Here is a 21,733-nt window from a genome sequence, read left to right as displayed (position 1 = left end):
GGAGAATCCGTATAGGTGTTCCAGTGTTCGAACCGTGTTGCGCAAGAAATGGTATGTAAACCCCGTATTTACATATCTGCCACTGTGCAGGAGAATCCGTATAGGTGTTCGAGTGTTCGAACCGTAATGCGCAAGAAATGGTATGGAAACCCCGTATTTACATATCTGCCACTGTGCAGGAAAATCCGTATAGGTGTTCGAGTGTTCGAACCGTGTTGCGCAAGAAATGGTATGTAAACCCCGTATTTACATATCTGCCACGGTGCAGGAGAATCCGTATAGGTGTTCGAGTGTTCGAACCGTAATGCGCAAGAAATGGTATGGAAACCCCGTATTTACATATCTGCCACTGTGCAGGAGAATCCGTATAGGTGTTCGAGTGTTCAAACCGTAATGCGCAAGAAATGGTATGGAAACCCCGTATTTACGTATCTGCCGCTGTGCAGGAAAATCAGTATAGGTGTTCGAGTGTTCGAACCGTAATGCGCAAGAAATGGTGTGGAAACCCCGTATTTACATATCTGCCACTGTGCAGGAGAATCCGTATAGGTGTTCGAGTGTTCGAACCGTAATGCGCAAGAAATGATATGGAAACCCCGTATTTACATATCTGCCACTGTGCAGGAGAATCCGTATAGGTGTTCGAGTGTTCGAACCGTGTTGCGCAAGAAATGGTATGTAAACCCCGTATTTACATATCTGCCACTGTGTAGGAGAATCCGTATAGGTGTTCGAGTGTTCGAACCGTAATGAGCAAGAAATGGTATGGAAACCCCGTATTTACATATCTGCCACTGTGCAGGAAAATCCGTATAGGTGTTCGAGTGTTCGAACCGTGTTGCGCAAGAAATGGTATGTAAACCCCGTATTTTTATAGCTGCCACTGTGCAGGAGAATCCGTATAGGTGTTCGAGTGTTCGAACCGCAATGCGCAAGAAATGGTATGGAAACCCCGTATTTACATACCTGCCACTGTGCAGGAAAATCCGTATAGGTGTTCGAGTGTTCGAACCGTGTTGCGCAAGAAATGGTATGTAAACCCCGTATTTACATATCTGCCACTGTGGAGGAGAATCCGTATAGGTGTTCGAGTGTTCGAACCGTAATGCGCAAGAAATGGTATGGAAACCCCGTATTTACATATCTGCCACTGTGCAGGAAAATCCGTATAGGTGTTCAAGTGTTCGAACCGTAATGCGCAAGAAATGGTATGGAAACCCCGTATTTACATATCTGCCACTGTGCAGGAGAATCCGTATAGGTGTTCGAGTGTTCGAACCGTATTGCGCAAGAAATGGTATGTAAACCCCGTATTTACATATCTGCCACTGTGGAGGAGAATCCGTATAGGTGTTCCAGTGTTCGAACCGTGTTGCGCAAGAAATGGTATGTAAACCCCGTATTTACATATCTGCCACTGTGCAGGAGAATCCGTATAGGTGTTCGAGTGTTCGAACCGTAATGCGCAAGAAATGGTATGGAAACCCCGTATTTACATATCTGCCACTGTGCAGGAAAATCCGTATAGGTGTTCGAGTGTTCGAACCGTAATGCGCAAGAAATGGTATGGAAACCCCGTATTTACATATCTGCCGCTGTGCAGGAAAATCCGTATAGGTGTTCGAGTGTTCGAACCGTAATGCGCAAGAAATGGTATGGAAACCCCGGATTTATATATCTGCCACTGTGCAGGAGAATCCGTATAGGTGTTCGAGTGTTCGAACCGTAATGCGCAAGAAATGGTATGGAAACCCCGTATTTACATATCCACCACTGTGCAGGAAAATCCGTATAGGTGTTCGAGTGTTCGAACCGTAATGCGCAAGAAATGGTATGGAAACCCCGTATTTACATATCTGCCGCTGTGCAGGAAAATCCGTATAGGTGTTCGAGTGTTCGAACCGTAATGCGCAAGAAATGGTATGGAAACCCCGGATTTATATATCTGTCACTGTGCAGGAGAATCCGTATAGGTGTTCGAGTGTTCGAACCGTAATGCGCAAGAAATGGTATGGAAACCCCGTATTTACGTATCTACCACTGTGCAGGAAAATCCGTATAGGTGTTCGAGTGTTCGAACCGTATTGCGCAAGAAATGGTATGTAAACCCCGTATTTACATATCTGCCACTGTGCAGGAGAATCCGTATAGGTGTTCAAGTGTTCGAACCGTAATGCGCAAGAATTGGTATGGAAACCTCGTATTTACATATCTGCCACTGTGCAGGAAAATCCGTATAGGTGTTCGAGTGTTCGAACCGTATTGCGCAAGAAATGGTATGTAAACCCCGTATTTACATATCTGCCACTGTGCAGGAGAATCCGTATAGGTGTTCGAGTGTTCGAACCGTGTTGCGCAAGAAATGGTATGTAAACCCCGTATTTACATATCTGCCACTGTGTAGGAGAATCCGTATAGGTGTTCGAGTGTTCGAACCGTAATGCGCAAGAAATGGTATGGAAACCCCGTATTTACATATCTGCCACTGTGCAGGAAAATCCGTATAGGTGTTCGAGTGTTCGAACCGTGTTGCGCAAGAAATGGTATGTAAACCCCGTATTTTTATATCTGCCACTGTGCAGGAGAATCCGTATAGGTGTTCGAGTGTTCGAACCGTAATGCGCAAGAAATGGTATGGAAACCCCGTATTTACATATCTGCCACTGTGCAGGAAAATCCGTATAGGTGTTCGAGTGTTCGAACCGTAATGCGCAAGAAATGGTATGGAAACCCCGTATTTACAAATCTGCCACTGTGCAGGAGAATCCGTATAGGTGTTCGAGTGTTCGAACCGTATTGGGCAAGAAATGGTATGTAATCCCCGTATTTACATATCTGCCACTGTGGAGGAGAATCCGTATAGGTGTTCCAGTGTTCGAACCGTGTTGCGCAAGAAATGGTATGTAAACCCCGTATTTACATATCTGCCACTGTGGAGGAGAATCCGTATAGGTGTTCCAGTGTTCGAACCGTAATGCGCAAGAAATGGTGTGGAAACCCCGTATTTACATATCTGCCACTGTGCAGGAAAATCCGTATAGGTGTTCGAGTGTTCGAACCGTGTTGCGCAAGAAATGGTATGTAAACCCCGTATTTACATATCTGCCACTGTGCAGGAGAATCCGTATAGGTGTTCAAGTGTTCGAACCGTAATGCGCAAGAAATGGTATGGAAACCCCGTATTTACATATCTGCCACTGTGCAGGAGAATCCGTATAGGTGTTCGAGTGTTCAAACCGTAATGCGCAAGAAATGGTATGGAAACCCCGTATTTACATATCTGCCGCTGTGCAGGAAAATCAGTATAGGTGTTCGAGTGTTCGAACCGTAATGCGCAAGAAATGGTATGGAAACCCCGTATTTACATATCTGCCACTGTGCAGGAGAATCCGTATAGGTGTTCGAGTGTTCGAACCGTATTGCGCAAGAAATGGTATGTAAACCCCGTATTTACACATCTGCCACTGTGCAGGAGAATCCGTATAGGTGTTCGAGTGTTCGAACCGTAATGCGCAAGAAATGGTATGTAAACCCCGTATTTACATATCTGCCACTGTGCAGTAGAATTCGTATAGGTGTTCGAGTGTTCGAACCGTAATGCGCAAGAAATGGTATGGAAACCCCGTATTTACATATCTGCCACTGTGCAGGAGAATCCGTATGGGTGTTCGAGTGTTCGAACCGTGTTGCGCAAGAAATGGTATGTAAACCCCGTATTTACATATCTGCCACTGTGGAGGAGAATCCGTATAGGTGTTCGAGTGTTCGAACCGTAATGCGCAAGAAATGATATGGAAACCCCGTATTTACATATCTGCCACTGTGCAGGAGAATCCGTATAGGTGTTCGAGTGTTCGAACCGTGTTGCGCAAGAAATGGTATGTAAACCCCGTATTTACATATCTGCCACTGTGTAGGAGAATCCGTATAGGTGTTCGAGTGTTCGAACCGTAATGCGCAAGAAATGGTATGGAAACCCCGTATTTACATATCTGCCACTGTGCAGGAAAATCCGTATAGGTGTTCGAGTGTTCGAACCGTGTTGCGCAAGAAATGGTATGTAAACCCCGTATTTTTATATCTGCCACTGTGCAGGAGAATCCGTATAGGTGTTCGAGTGTTCGAACCGTAATGCGCAAGAAATGGTATGGAAACCCCGTATTTACATACCTGCCACTGTGCAGGAAAATCCGTATAGGTGTTCGAGTGTTCGAACCGTGTTGCGCAAGAAATGGTATGTAAACCCCGTATTTACATATCTGCCACTGTGGAGGAGAATCCGTATAGGTGTTCAAGTGTTCGAACCGTAATGCGCAAGAAATGGTATGGAAACCCCGTATTTACATATCTGCCACTGTGCAGGAAAATCCGTATAGGTGTTCAAGTGTTCGAACCGTAATGCGCAAGAAATGGTATGGAAACCCCGTATTTACATATCTGCCACTGTGTAGGAGAATCCGTATAGGTGTTCGAGTGTTCGAACCGTATTGCGCAAGAAATGGTATGTAAACCCCGTATTTACATATCTGCCACTGTGGAGGAGAATCCGTATAGGTGTTCCAGTGTTCGAACCGTGTTGCGCAAGAAATGGTATGTAAACCCCGTATTTACATATCTGCCACTGTGCAGGAGAATCCGTATAGGTGTTCGAGTGTTCGAACCGTAATGCGCAAGAAATGGTATGGAAACCCCGTATTTACATATCTGCCACTGTGCAGGAAAATCCGTATAGGTGTTCGAGTGTTCGAACCGTGTTGCGCAAGAAATGGTATGTAAACCCCGTATTTACATATCTTCCACTGTATAGGAGAATCCGTATAGGTGTTCGAGTGTTCGAACCGTAATGCGGAAGAAATGGTATGGAAACCCCGTATTTACATATCTACCACTGTGCTGGAAAATCCGTATAGGTGTTCGACTGTTCGAACCGTATTGCGCAAGAAATGGTATGTAAATCCCGTATTTACATATCTGCCACTGTGCAGGAGAATCCGCATAGGTGTTCGAGTGTTCGAACCGTAATGCGCAAGAAATGGTATGGAAACCCCGGATTTATATATCTGCCACTGTGCAGGAGAATCCGTATAGGTGTTCGAGTGTTCGAACCGTAATGCGCAAGAAATGGTATGGAAACCCCGTATTTACATATCTACCACTGTGCAGGAAAATCCGTATAGGTGTTCGAGTGTTCGAACCGTATTGCGCAAGAAATGGTATGTAAACCCCGTATTTACATATCTGCCACTGTGTAGGAGAATCCGTATAGGCGTTCGAGTGTTCGAACCGTAATGCGCAAGAAATGGTATGGAAACCCCGTATTTACATATCTGTCACTTTGCAGGAAAATCCGTATAGGTGTTCGAGTGTTCGAACCGTATTGCGCAAGAAATGGTATGTAAACCCCGTATTTACATATCTGACACTGTGCAGGAGAATCCGTATAGGTGTTCGAGTGTTCGAACCGTGTTGCGCAAGAAATGGTATGTAAACCCCGTATTTACATATCTGCCACTGTGTAGGAGAATCCGTATAGGTGTTCGAGTGTTCAAACCGTAATGCGCAAGAAATGGTATGGAAACCCCGTATTTACATATCTGCCACAGTGCAGGAAAATCCGTATAGGCGTTCGAGTGTTCGAACCGTATTGCGCAAGAAATGGTATGTAAATCCCGTATTTACATATCTGCCACTGTGCAGGAGAATCCGGATAGGTGTTCGAGTGTTCGAACCGTACTGCGCCAGAAATGGTATGGAAACCCCGTACTTACATATCTGCCACTGTGCTGGAAAATCCGTATAGGTGTTCGAGTGTTCGAACCGTGTTGCGCAAGAAATGGTATGTAAACCCCGTATTTACATATCTGCCACTGTGTAGGAGAATCCGTATAGGTGTTCGAGTGTTCGAACCGTAACGCGCAAGAAATGGGATGGAAATCCCGTATTTACATATCTGCCACAGTGCAGGAAAATCCGTATAGGCGTTCGAGTGTTCGAACCGTATTGCGCAAGAAATGGTATGTAAATCCCGTATTTACATATCTGCCACTGTGCAGGAGAATCCGGATAGGTGTTCGAGTGTTCGAAACGTACTGCGCCAGAAATGGTATGGAAACCCCGTACTTACATATCTGCCACTGTGCAGGAAAATCCGTATAGGTGTTCGAGTGTTCGAACCGTGTTGCGCAAGAAATGGTATGTAAACCCCGTATTTACATATCTGCCACTGTGTAGGAGAATCCGTATAGGTGTTCGAGTGTTCGAACCGTAATGCGCAAGAAATGGTATGGAAACCCCGTATTTACATATCTGCCACTGTGCAGGAAAATCCGTATAGGTGTTCGAGTGTTCGAACCGTGTTGCGCAAGAAATGGTATGTAAACCCCGTATTTTTATATCTGCCACTGTGCAGGAGAATCCGTATAGGTGTTCGAGTGTTCGAACCGTAATCCGCAAGAAATGGTATGGAAACCCCGTATTTACATATCTGCCACTGTGCAGGAAAATCCGTATAGGTGTTCGAGTGTTCGAACCGTAATGCGCAAGAAATGGTATGGAAACCCCGTATTTACAAATCTGCCACTGTGCAGGAGAATCCGTATAGGTGTTCGAGTGTTCGAACCGTATTGCGCAAGAAATGGTATGTAATCCCCGTATTTACATATCTGCCACTGTGGAGGAGAATCCGTATAGGTGTTCCAGTGTTCGAACCGTGTTGCGCAAGAAATGGTATGTAAACCCCGTATTTACATATCTGCCACTGTGCAGGAGAATCCGTATAGGTGTTCGAGTGTTCGAACCGTAATGCGCAAGAAATGGTATGGAAACCCCGTATTTACATATCTGCCACTGTGCAGGAAAATCCGTATAGGTGTTCGAGTGTTCGAACCGTGTTGCGCAAGAAATGGTATGTAAACCCCGTATTTACATATCTGCCACTGTGCAGGAGAATCCGTATAGGTGTTCGAGTGTTCGAACCGTAATGCGCAAGAAATGGTACGGAAACCCCGTATTTACATATCTGCCACTGTGCAGGAGAATCCGTATAGATGTTCGAGTGTTCAAACCGTAATGCGCAAGAAATGGTATGGAAACCCCGTATTCACATATCTGCCGCTGTGCAGGAAAATCAGTATAGGTGTTCGAGTGTTCGAACCGTAATGCGCAAGAAATGGTATGGAAACCCCGTATTTACATATCTGCCACTGTGCAGGAGAATCCGTATAGGTGTTCGAGTGTTCGAACCGTATTGCGCAAGAAATGGTATGTAAACCCCGTATTTACACATCTGCCACTGTGCAGGAGAATCCGTATAGGTGTTCGAGTGTTCGAACCGTAATGCGCAAGAAATGGTATGTAAACCCCGTATTTACATATCTGCCACTGTGCAGTAGAATTCGTATAGGTGTTCGAGTGTTCGAACCGTAATGCGCAAGAAATGGTATGGAAACCCCGTATTTACATATCTGCCACTGTGCAGGAGAATCCGTATAGGTGTTCGAGTGTTCGAACCGTGTTGCGCAAGAAATGGTATGTAAACCCCGTATTTACATATCTGCCACTGTGGAGGAGAATCCGTATAGGTGTTCGAGTGTTCGAACCGTAATGCGCAAGAAATGATATGGAAACCCCGTATTTACATATCTGCCACTGTGCAGGAGAATCCGTATAGGTGTTCGAGTGTTCGAACCGTGTTGCGCAAGAAATGGTATGTAAACCCCGTATTTACATATCTGCCACTGTGTAGGAGAATCCTTATAGGTGTTCGAGTGTTCGAACCGTAATGCGCAAGAAATGGTATGGAAACCCCGTATTTACATATCTGCCACTGTGCAGGAAAATCCGTATAGGTGTTCGAGTGTTCGAACCGTGTTGCGCAAGAAATGGTATGTAAACCCCGTATTTTTATATCTGCCACTGTGCAGGAGAATCCGTATAGGTGTTCGAGTGTTCGAACCGTATTGCGCAAGAAATGGTATGGAAACCCCGTATTTACATATCTGCCACTGTGCAGGAGAATCCGTATAGGTGTTCGAGTGTTCGAACCGTATTGCGCAAGAAATGGTATGTAAACCCCGTATTTACACATCTGCCACTGTGCAGGAGAATCCGTATAGGTGTTCGAGTGTTCGAACCGTAATGCGCAAGAAATGGTATGTAAACCCCGTATTTACATATCTGCCACTGTGCAGTAGAATTCGTATAGGTGTTCGAGTGTTCGAACCGTAATGCGCAAGAAATGGTATGGAAACCCCGTATTTACATATCTGCCACTGTGCAGGAGAATCCGTATAGGTGTTCGAGTGTTCGAACCGTGTTGCGCAAGAAATGGTATGTAAACCCCGTATTTACATATCTGCCACTGTGGAGGAGAATCCGTTTAGGTGTTCGATTGTTCGAACCGTAATGCGCAAGAAATGATATGGAAACCCCGTATTTACATATCTGCCACTGTGCAGGAGAATCCGTATAGGTGTTCGAGTGTTCGAACCGTGTTGCGCAAGAAATGGTATGTAAACCCCGTATTTACATATCTGCCACTGTGTAGGAGAATCCGTATAGGTGTTCGAGTGTTCGAACCGTAATGCGCAAGAAATGGTATGGAAACCCCGTATTTACATATCTGCCACTGTGCAGGAAAATCCGTATAGGTGTTCGAGTGTTCGAACCGTGTTGCGCAAGAAATGGTATGTAAACCCCGTATTTTTATATCTGCCACTGTGCAGGAGAATCCGTATAGGTGTTCGAGTGTTCGAACCGTAATGCGCAAGAAATGGTATGGAAACCCCGTATTTACATACCTGCCACTGTGCAGGAAAATCCGTATAGGTGTTCGAGTGTTCGAACCGTGTTGCGCAAGAAATGGTATGTAAACCCCGTATTTACATATCTGCCACTGTGGAGGAGAATCCGTATAGGTGTTCGAGTGTTCGAACCGTAATGCGCAAGAAATGGTATGGAAACCCCGTATTTACATATCTGCCACTGTGCAGGAAAATCCGTATAGGTGTTCAAGTGTTCGAACCGTAATGCGCAAGAAATGGTATGGAAACCCCGTATTTACATATCTGCCACTGTGTAGGAGAATCCGTATAGGTGTTCGAGTGTTCGAACCGTATTGCGCAAGAAATGGTATGTAAACCCCGTATTTACATATCTGCCACTGTGGAGGAGAATCCGTATAGGTGTTCCAGCGTTCGAACCGTGTTGCGCAAGAAATGGTATGTAAACCCCGTATTTACATATCTGCCACTGTGCAGGAGAATCCGTATAGGTGTTCGAGTGTTCGAACCGTAGTGCGCAAGAAATGGTATGGAAACCCCGTATTTACATATCTGCCACTGTGCAGGAAAATCCGTATAGGTGTTCGAGTGTTCGAACCGTGTTGCGCAAGAAATGGTATGTAAACCCCGTATTTACATATCTGCCACTGTATAGGAGAATCCGTATAGGTGTTCGAGTGTTCGAACCGTAATGCGGAAGAAATGGTATGGAAACCCCGTATTTACATATCTACCACTGTGCTGGAAAATCCGTATAGGTGTTCGACTGTTCGAACCGTATTGCGCAAGAAATGGTATGTAAATCCCGTATTTACATATCTGCCACTGTGCAGGAGAATCCGCATAGGTGTTCGAGTGTTCGAACCGTAATGCGCAAGAAATGGTATGGAAACCCCGGATTTATATATCTGCCACTGTGCAGGAGAATCCGTATAGGTGTTCGAGTGTTCGAACCGTAATGCGCAAGAAATGGTATGGAAACCCCGTATTTACATATCTACCACTGTGCAGGAAAATCCGTATAGGTGTTCGAGTGTTCGAACCGTATTGCGCAAGAAATGGTATGTAAACCCCGTATTTACATATCTGCCACTGTGTAGGAGAATCCGTATAGGCGTTCGAGTGTTCGAACCGTAATACGCAAGAAATGGTATGGAAACCCCGTATTTACATATCTGTCACTTTGCAGGAAAATCCGTATAGGTGTTCGAGTGTTCGAACCGTATTGCGCAAGAAATGGTATGTAAACCCCGTATTTACATATCTGACACTGTGCAGGAGAATCCGTATAGGTGTTCGAGTGTTCGAACCGTGTTGCGCAAGAAATGGTATGTAAACCCCGTATTTACATATCTGCCACTGTGTAGGAGAATCCGTATAGGTGTTCGAGTGTTCAAACCGTAATGCGCAAGAAATGGTATGGAAACCCCGTATTTACATATCTGCCACAGTGCAGGAAAATCCGTATAGGCGTTCGAGTGTTCGAACCGTATTGCGCAAGAAATGGTATGTAAATCCCGTATTTACATATCTGCCACTGTGCAGGAGAATCCGGATAGTTGTTCGAGTGTTCGAACCGTACTGCGCCAGAAATGGTATGGAAACCCCGTACTTACATATCTGCCACTGTGCAGGAAAATCCGTATAGGTGTTCGAGTGTTCGAACCGTGTTGCGCAAGAAATGGTATGTAAACCCCGTATTTACATATCTGCCACTGTGTAGGAGAATCCGTATAGGTGTTCGAGTGTTCGAACCGTAATGCGCAAGAAATGGTATGGAAACCCCGTATTTACATATCTGCCACAGTGCAGGAAAATCCGTATAGGCGTTCGAGTGTTCGAACCGTATTGCGCAAGAAATGGTATGTAAATCCCGTATTTACATATCTGCCACTGTGCAGGAGAATCCGGATAGGTGTTCGAGTGTTCGAACCGTACTGCGCCAGAAATGGTATGGAAACCCCGTACTTACATATCTGCCACTGTGCAGGAAAATCCGTATAGGTGTTCGAGTGTTCGAACCGTGTTGCGCAAGAAATGGTATGTAAATCCCGTATTTACATATCTGCCACTGTGTAGGAGAATCCGTATAGGTGTTCGAGTGTTCGAACCGTAATGCGCAAGAAATGGTATGGAAACCCCGTATTTACATATCTGCCACGGTGCAGGAAAATCCGTATAGGTGTTCGAGTGTTCGAACCGTGTTGCGCAAGAAATGGTATGTAAACCCCGTATTTTTATATCTGCCACTGTGCAGGAGAATCCGTATAGGTGTTCGAGTGTTCGAACCGTAATGCGCAAGAAATGGTATGGAAACCCCGTATTTACATATCTGCCACTGTGCAGGAAAATCCGTATAGGTGTTCGAGTGTTCGAACCGTAATGCGCAAGAAATGGTATGGAAACCCCGTATTTACAAATCTGCCACTGTGCAGGAGAATCCGTATAGGTGTTCGAGTGTTCGAACCGTATTGCGCAAGAAATGGTATGTAATCCCCGTATTTACATATCTGCCACTGTGGAGGAGAATCCGTATAGGTGTTCCAGTGTTCGAACCGTGTTGCGCAAGAAATGGTATGTAAACCCCGTATTTACATATCTGCCACTGTGCAGGAGAATCCGTATAGGTGTTCGAGTGTTCGAACCGTAATGCGCAAGAAATGGTATGGAAACCCCGTATTTACATATCTGCCACTGTGCAGGAAAATCCGTATAGGTGTTCGAGTGTTCGAACCGTGTTGCGCAAGAAATGGTATGTAAACCCCGTATTTACATATCTGCCACTGTGCAGGAGAATCCGTATAGGTGTTCGAGTGTTCGAACCGTAATGCGCAAGAAATGGTATGGAAACCCCGTATTTACATATCTGCCACTGTGCAGGAGAATCCGTATAGGTGTTCGAGTGTTCAAACCGTAATGCGCAAGAAATGGTATGGAAACCCCGTATTCACATATCTGCCGCTGTGCAGGAAAATCAGTATAGGTGTTCGAGTGTTCGAACCGTAATGCGCAAGAAATGGTATGGAAACCCCGTATTTAAATATCTGCCACTGTGCAGGAGAATCCGTATAGGTGTTCGAGTGTTCGAACCGTATTGCGCAAGAAATGGTATGTAAACCCCGTATTTACACATCTGCCACTGTGCAGGAGAATCCGTATAGGTGTTCGAGTGTTCGAACCGTAATGCGCAAGAAATGGTATGTAAACCCCGTATTTACATATCTGCCACTGTGCAGTAGAATTCGTATAGGTGTTCGAGTGTTCGAACCGTAATGCGCAAGAAATGGTATGGAAACCCCGTATTTACATATCTGCCAATGTGCAGGAGAATCCGTATAGGTGTTCGAGTGTTCGAACCGTGTTGCGCAAGAAATGGTATGTAAACCCCGTATTTACATATCTGCCACTGTGGAGGAGAATCCGTATAGGTGTTCGAGTGTTCGAACCGTAATGCGCAAGAAATGATATGGAAACCCCGTATTTACATATCTGCCACTGTGCAGGAGAATCCGTATAGGTGTTCGAGTGTTCGAACCGTGTTGCGCAAGAAATGGTATGTAAACCCCGTATTTACATATCTGCCACTGTGTAGGAGAATCCTTATAGGTGTTCGAGTGTTCGAACCGTAATGCGCAAGAAATGGTATGGAAACCCCGTATTTACATATCTGCCACTGTGCAGGAAAATCCGTATAGGTGTTCGAGTGTTCGAACCGTGTTGCGCAAGAAATGGTATGTAAACCCCGTATTTTTATATCTGCCACTGTGCAGGAGAATCCGTATAGGTGTTCGAGTGTTCGAACCGTAATGCGCAAGAAATGGTATGGAAACCCCGTATTTACATATCTGCCACTGTGCAGGAGAATCCGTATAGGTGTTCGAGTGTTCGAACCGTATTGCGCAAGAAATGGTATGTAAACCCCGTATTTACACATCTGCCACTGTGCAGGAGAATCCGTATAGGTGTTCGAGTGTTCGAACCGTAATGCGCAAGAAATGGTATGTAAACCCCGTATTTACATATCTGCCACTGTGCAGTAGAATTCGTATAGGTGTTCGAGTGTTCGAACCGTAATGCGCAAGAAATGGTATGGAAACCCCGTATTTACATATCTGCCACTGTGCAGGAGAATCCGTATAGGTGTTCGAGTGTTCGAACCGTGTTGCGCAAGAAATGGTATGTAAACCCCGTATTTACATATCTGCCACTGTGGAGGAGAATCCGTATAGGTGTTCGAGTGTTCGAACCGTAATGCGCAAGAAATGATATGGAAACCCCGTATTTACATATCTGCCACTGTGCAGGAGAATCCGTATAGGTGTTCGAGTGTTCGAACCGTGTTGCGCAAGAAATGGTATGTAAACCCCGTATTTACATATCTGCCACTGTGTAGGAGAATCTGTATAGGTGTTCGAGTGTTCGAACCGTAATGCGCAAGAAATGGTATGGAAACCCCGTATTTACATATCTGCCACTGTGCAGGAAAATCCGTATAGGTGTTCGAGTGTTCGAACCGTGTTGCGCAAGAAATGGTATGTAAACCCCGTATTTTTATATCTGCCACTGTGCAGGAGAATCCGTATAGGTGTTCGAGTGTTCGAACCGTAATGCGCAAGAAATGGTATGGAAACCCCGTATTTACATACCTGCCACTGTGTAGGAAAATCCGTATAGGTGTTCGAGTGTTCGAACCGTGTTGCGCAAGAAATGGTATGTAAACCCCGTATTTACATATCTGCCACTGTGGAGGAGAATCCGTATAGGTGTTCGACTGTTCGAACCGTAATGCGCAAGAAATGGTATGGAAACCCCGTATTTACATATCTGCCACTGTGCAGGAGAATCCGTATAGGTGTTCGAGTGTTCGAACCGTATTGCGCAAGAAATGGTATGTAAACCCCGTATTTACATATCTGCCACTGTGGAGGAGAATCCGTATAGGTGTTCCAGTGTTCGAACCGTGTTGCGCAAGAAATGGTATGTAAACCCCGTATTTACATATCTGCCACTGTGCAGGAGAATCCGTATAGGTGTTCGAGTGTTCGAACCGTAATGCGCAAGAAATGGTATGGAAACCCCGTATTTACATATCTGCCACTGTGCAGGAAAATCCGTATAGGTGTTCGAGTGTTCGAACCGTGTTGCGCAAGAAATAGTATGTAAACCCCGTATTTACATATCTGCCACTGTATAGGAGAATCCGTATAGGTGTTCGAGTGTTCGAACCGTAATGCGCAAGAAATGGTATGGAAACCCCGTATTTACATATCTACCACTGTGCAGGAAAATCCGTATAGGTGTTCGACTGTTCGAACCGTATTACGCAAGAAATGGTATGTAAATCCCGTATTTACATATCTGCCACTGTGCAGGAGAATCCGCATAGGTGTTCGAGTGTTCGAACCGTAATGCGCAAGAAATGGTATGGAAACCCCGGATTTATATATCTGCCACTGTGCAGGAGAATCCGTATAGGTGTTCGAGTGTTCGAACCGTAATGCGCAAGAAATGGTATGGAAACCCCGTATTTACATATCTGCCACTGTGCAGGAAAATCCGTATAGGTGTTCAAGTGTTCGAACCGTAATGCGCAAGAAATGGTATGGAAACCCCGTATTTACATATCTGCCACTGTGTTGGAGAATCCGTATAGGTGTTCGAGTGTTCGAACCGTATTGCGCAAGAAATGGTATGTAAACCCCGTATTTACATATCTGCCACTGTGGAGGAGAATCCGTATAGGTGTTCCAGCGTTCGAACCGTGTTGCGCAAGAAATGGTATGTAAACCCCGTATTTACATATCTGCCACTGTGCAGGAGAATCCGTATAGGTGTTCGAGTGTTCGAACCGTAGTGCGCAAGAAATGGTATGGAAACCCCGTATTTACATATCTGCCACTGTGCAGGAAAATCCGTATAGGTGTTCGAGTGTTCGAACCGTGTTGCGCAAGAAATGGTATGTAAACCCCGTATTTACATATCTGCCACTGTATAGGAGAATCCGTATAGGTGTTCGAGTGTTCGAACCGTAATGCGGAAGAAATGGTATGGAAACCCCGTATTTACATATCTACCACTGTGCTGGAAAATCCGTATAGGTGTTCGACTGTTCGAACCGTATTGCGCAAGAAATGGTATGTAAATCCCGTATTTACATATCTGCCACTGTGCAGGAGAATCCGCATAGGTGTTCGAGTGTTCGAACCGTAATGCGCAAGAAATGGTATGGAAACCCCGGATTTATATATCTGCCACTGTGCAGGAGAATCCGTATAGGTGTTCGAGTGTTCGAACCGTAATGCGCAAGAAATGGTATGGAAACCCCGTATTTACATATCTACCACTGTGCAGGAAAATCCGTATAGGTGTTCGAGTGTTCGAACCGTATTGCGCAAGAAATGGTATGTAAACCCCGTATTTACATATCTGCCACTGTGTAGGAGAATCCGTATAGGCGTTCGAGTGTTCGAACCGTAATACGCAAGAAATGGTATGGAAACCCCGTATTTACATATCTGTCACTTTGCAGGAAAATCCGTATAGGTGTTCGAGTGTTCGAACCGTATTGCGCTAGAAATGGTATGTAAACCCCGTATTTACATATCTGACACTGTGCAGGAGAATCCGTATAGGTGTTCGAGTGTTCGAACCGTGTTGCGCAAGAAATGGTATGTAAACCCCGTATTTACATATCTGCCACTGTGTAGGAGAATCCGTATAGGTGTTCGAGTGTTCAAACCGTAATGCGCAAGAAATGGTATGGAAACCCCGTATTTACATATCTGCCACAGTGCAGGAAAATCCGTATAGGCGTTCGAGTGTTCGAACCGTATTGCGCAAGAAATGGTATGTAAATCCCGTATTTACATATCTGCCACTGTGCAGGAGAATCCGGATAGGTGTTCGAGTGTTCGAACCGTACTGCGCCAGAAATGGTATGGAAACCCCGTACTTACATATCTGCCACTGTGCAGGAAAATCCGTATAGGTGTTCGAGTGTTCGAACCGTGTTGCGCAAGATATGGTATGTAAACCCCGTATTTACATATCTGCCACTGTGTAGGAGAATCCGTATAGGTGTTCGAGTGTTCGAACCGTAATGCGCAAGAAATGGTATGGAAACCCCGTATTTACATATCTGCCACAGTGCAGGAAAATCCGTATAGGCGTTCGAGTGTTCGAACCGTATTGCGCAAGAAATGGTATGTAAATCCCGTATTTACATATCTGCCACTGTGCAGGAGAATCCGGATAGGTGTTCGAGTGTTCGAACCGTACTGCGCCAGAAATGGTATGGAAACCCCGTACTTACATATCTGCCACTGTGCAGGAAAATCCGTATAGGTGTTCGAGTGTTCGAACCGTGTTGCGCAAGAAATGGTATGTAAACCCCGTATTTACATATCTGCCACTGTGTAGGAGAATCCGTATAGGTGTTCGAGTGTTCGAACCGTAATGCGCAAGAAATGGTATGGAAACCCCGTATTTACATATCTGCCACGGTGCAGGAAAATCCGTATAGGTGTTCGAGTGTTCGAACCGTGTTGCGCAAGAAATGGTATGTAAACCCCGTATTTTTATATCTGCCACTGTGCAGGAGAATCCGTATAGGTGTTCGAGTGTTCGAACCGTAATGCGCAAGAAATGGTATGGAAACCCCGTATTTACATATCTGCCACTGTGCAGGAAAATCCGTATAGGTGTTCGAGTGTTCGAACCGTAATGCGCAAGAAATGGTATGGAAACCCCGTATTTACAAATCTGCCACTGTGCAGGAGAATCCGTATAGGTGTTCGAGTGTTCGAACCGTATTGCGCAAGAAATGGTATGTAATCCCCGTATTTACATATCTGCCACTGTGGAGGAGAATCCGTATAGGTGTTCCAGTGTTCGAACCGTGTTGCGCAAGAAATGGTATGTAAACCCCGTATTTACATATCTGCCACTGTGCAGGAGAATCCGTATAGGTGTTCGAGTGTTCGAACCGTAATGCGCAAGAAATGGTATGGAAACCCCGTATTTACATATCTGCCACTGTGCAGGAAAATCCGTATAGGTGTTCGAGTGTTCGAACCGTGTTGCGCAAGAAATGGTATGTAAACCCCGTATTTACATATCTGCCACTGTGCAGGAGAATCCGTATAGGTGTTCGAGTGTTCGAACCGTAATGCGCAAGAAATGGTATGGAAACCCCGTATTTACATATCTGCCACTGTGCAGGAGAATTCGTATAGGTGTTCGAGTGTTCAAACCGTAATGCGCAAGAAATGGTATGGAAACCCCGTATTCACATATCTGCCGCTGTGCAGGAAAATCAGTATAGGTGTTCGAGTGTTCGAACCGTAATGCGCAAGAAATGGTATGGAAACCCCGTATTTACATATCTGCCACTGTGCAGGAGAATCCGTATAGGTGTTCGAGTGTTCGAACCGTATTGCGCAAGAAATGGTATGTAAACCCCGTATTTACACATCTGCCACTGTGCAGGAGAATCCGTATAGGTGTTCGAGTGTTCGAACCGTAATGCGCAAGAAATGGTATGTAAACCCCGTATTTACATATCTGCCACTGTGCAGTAGAATTCGTATAGGTGTTCGAGTGTTCGAACCGTAATGCGCAAGAAATGGTATGGAAACCCCGTATTTACATATCTGCCACTGTGCAGGAGAATCCGTATAGGTGTTCGAGTGTTCGAACCGTGTTGCGCAAGAAATGGTATGTAAACCCCGTATTTACATATCTGCCACTGTGGAGGAGAATCCGTATAGGTGTTCGAGTGTTCGAACCGTAATGCGCAAGAAATGATATGGAAACCCCGTATTTACATATCTGCCACTGTGCAGGAGAATCCGTATAGGTGTTCGAGTGTTCGAACCGTGTTGCGCAAGAAATGGTATGTAAACCCCGTATTTACATATCTGCCACTGTGTAGGAGAATCCTTATAGGTGTTCGAGTGTTCGAACCGAAATGCGCAAGAAATGGTATGGAAACCCCGTATTTACATATCTGCCACTGTGCAGGAAAATCCGTATAGGTGTTCGAGTGTTCGAACCGTGTTGCGCAAGAAATGGTATGTAAACCCCGTATTTTTATATCTGCCACTGTGCAGGAGAATCCGTATAGGTGTTCGAGTGTTCGAACCGTAATGCGGAAGAAATGGTATGGAAACCCCGTATTTACATATCTGCCACTGTGCAGGAGAATCCGTATAGGTGTTCGAGTGTTCGAACCGTATTGCGCAAGAAATGGTATGTAAACCCCGTATTTACACATCTGCCACTGTGCAGGAGAATCCGTATAGGTGTTCGAGTGTTCGAACCGTAATGCGCAAGAAATGGTATGTAAACCCCGTATTTACATATCTGCCACTGTGCAGTAGAATTCGTATAGGTGTTCGAGTGTTCGAACCGTAATGCGCAAGAAATGGTATGGAAACCCCGTATTTACATATCTGCCACTGTGCAGGAGAATCCGTATAGGTGTTCGAGTGTTCGAACCGTGTTGCGCAAGAAATGGTATGTAAACCCCGTATTTACATATCTGCCACTGTGGAGGAGAATCCGTATAGGTGTTCGAGTGTTCGAACCGTAATGCGCAAGAAATGATATGGAAACCCCGTATTTACATATCTGCCACTGTGCAGGAGAATCCGTATAGGTGTTCGAGTGTTCGAACCGTGTTGCGCAAGAAATGGTATGTAAACCCCGTATTTACATATCTGCCACTGTGTAGGAGAATCCGTATAGGTGTTCGAGTGTTCGAACCGTAATGCGCAAGAAATGGTATGGAAACCCCGTATTTACATATCTGCCACTGTGCAGGAAAATCCGTATAGGTGTTCGAGTGTTCGAACCGTGTTGCGCAAGAAATGGTATGTAAACCCCGTATTTTTATATCTGCCACTGTGCAGGAGAATCCGTATAGGTGTTCGAGTGTTCGAACCGTAATGCGCAAGAAATGGTGTGGAAACCCCGTATTTACATACCTGCCACTGTGTAGGAAAATCCGTATAGGTGTTCGAGTGTTCGAACCGTGTTGCGCAAGAAATGGTATGTAAACCCCGTATTTACATATCTGCCACTGTGGAGGAGAATCCGTATAGGTGTTCGAGTGTTCGAACCGTAATGCGCAAGAAATGGTATGGAAACCCCGTATTTACATATCTGCCACTGTGCAGGAGAATCCGTATAGGTGTTCGAGTGTTCGAACCGTATTGCGCAAGAAATGGTATGTAAACCCCGTATTTACATATCTGCCACTGTGGAGGAGAATCCGTATAGGTGTTCCAGTGTTCGAACCGTGTTGCGCAAGAAATGGTATGTAAACCCCGTATTTACATATCTGCCACTGTGCAGGAGAATCCGTATAGGTGTTCGAGTGTTCGAACCGTAATGCGCAAGAAATGGTATGGAAACCCCGTATTTACATATCTGCCACTGTGCAGGAAAATCCGTATAGGTGTTCGAGTGTTCGAACCGTGTTGCGCAAGAAATGGTATGTAAACCCCGTATTTACATATCTGCCACTGTATAGGAGAATCCGTATAGGTGTTTGAGTGTTCGAACCGTAATGCGCAAGAAATGGTATGGAAACCCCGTATTTACATATCTACCACTGTGCAGGAAAATCCGTATAGGTGTTCGACTGTTCGAACCGTATTACGCAAGAAATGGTATGTAAATCCCGTATTTACATATCTGCCACTGTGCAGGAGAATCCGCATAGGTGTTCGAGTGTTCGAACCGTAATGCGCAAGAAATGGTATGGAAACCCCGGATTTATATATCTGCCACTGTGCAGGAGAATCCGTATAGGTGTTCGAGTGTTCGAACCGTAATGCGCAAGAAATGGTATGGAAACCCCGTAATTACATATCTACCACTGTGCAGGAAAATCCGTAGAGGTGTTCGAGTGTTCGAACCGTATTGCGCAAGAAATGGTATGTAAACCCCGTATTTACATATCTGCCACTGTGTAGGAGAATCCGTATAGGCGTTCGAGTGTTCGAACCGTAATGCGCAAGAAATGGTATGGAAATCCCGTATTTACATATCTGTCACTTTGCAGGAAAATCCGTATAGGTGTTCGAGTGTTCGAACCGTATTGCGCAAGAAATGGTATGCAAACCCCGTATTTACATATCTGACACTGTGCAGGAGAATCCGTATAGGTGTTCGAGTGTTCGAACCGTGTTGCGCAAGAAATGGTATGTAAACCCCGTATTTACATATCTGCCACTGTGTAGGAGAATCCGTATAGGTGTTCGAGTGTTCAAACCGTAATGCGCAAGAAATGGTATGGAAACCCCGTATTTACATATCTGCCACAGTGCAGGAAAAATCCGTATAGGCGTTCGAGTGTTCGAACCGTATTGCGCAAGAAATGGTATGTAAATCCCGTATTTACATATCTGCCACTGTGCAGGAGAATCCGGATAGGTGTTCGAGTGTTCGAACCGTACTGCGCCAGAAATGGTATGGAAACCCCGTACTTACATATCTGCCACTGTGCAGGAAAATCCGTATAGGTGTTCGAGTGTTCGAACCGTATTGCGCAAGAAATGGTATGTAAACCCCGTATTTACATATCTGACACTGTGTAGGAGAATCCGTATTGGTGTTCGAGTGTTCGAACCGTAATGCGCAAGAAATGGTATGGAAACCCCGTATTTACATATCTGCCACTGTGCAGGAAAATCCGTGTAGGTGTTCGAGTGTTCGAACCGTAATGCGCAAGAAATGGTATGGAAACCCCGTATTTACATATCTGCCGCTGTGCAGGAAAATCCGTATAGGTGTTCGAGTGTTCGAACCGTAATGCGCAAGAAATGGTATGGAAACCCCGAATTTATATATCTGCCACTGTGCAGGAGAATCCGTATAGGTGTTCGAATGTTCGAACCGTAACGCGCAAGAAATGGTATGGAAACCCCGTATTTACATATCTACCACTGTGCAGGAAAATCCGTATAGATGTTCGAGTGTTCGAACCGTAATGCGCAAGAAATGGTATGGAAACCCCGTATTTACATATCTGCCACTGTGCAGGAAAATCCGTATAGGTGTTCGAGTGTTCGAACCGTAATGCGCAAGAAATGGTATGGAAACCCCGGATTTAAATATCTGCCACTGTGCAGGAGAATCCGTATAGGTGTTCGAGTGTTCGAACCGTAATGCGCAAGAAATGGTATGGAAACCCCGTATTTACATATCTACCACTGTGCAGGAAAATTCGTATAGGTGTTCGAGTGTTCGAACCGTATTGCGCAAGAAATGGTATGTAAATCCCGTATTTACATATCTGCCGCTGTGCAGGAGAATCCGTATATGTGTTCAAGTGTTCGAACCGTAATGCGCAAGAATTGGTATGGAAACCTCGTATTTACATATCTGCCACTGTGCAGGAAAATCCGTATAGGTGTTCGAGTGTTCGAACCGTATTGCGCAAGAAATGGTATGTAAACCCCGTATTTACATATCTGCCACTGTGCAGGAGAATCCGTATAGGTGTTCGAGTGTTCGAACCGTGTTGCGCAAGAAATGGTATGTAAACCCCGTATTTACATATCTGAAACTGTGTAGGAGAATCCGTATAGGTGTTCGAGTGTTCGAACCGTGTTGCGCAAGAAATGGTATGTAAACCCCGTATTTTTATATCTGCCACTGTGCAGGAGAATCCGTATAGGTGTTCGAGTGTTCGAACCGTAATGCGCAAGAAATGGTATGGAAACCCCGTATTTACATATCTGCCACTGTGCAGGAAAATCCGTATAGGTGTTCGAGTGTTCGAACCGTAATGCGCAAGAAATGGTATGGAAACCCCGTATTTACAAATCTGCCACTGTGCAGGAGAATCCGTATAGGTGTTCGAGTGTTCGAACCGTATTGCGCAAGAAATGGTATGTAATCCCCGTATTTACATATCTGCCACTGTGGAGGAGAATCCGTATAGG

This window comes from Camellia sinensis, chromosome 10, assembly GCF_055761805.1.
Source record: "Camellia sinensis isolate YWXY chromosome 10, ASM5576180v1, whole genome shotgun sequence".
Classification (NCBI taxonomy): Eukaryota; Viridiplantae; Streptophyta; class Magnoliopsida; order Ericales; family Theaceae; genus Camellia; species Camellia sinensis.
Note: the sequence above shows the minus strand (reverse complement) of the source record.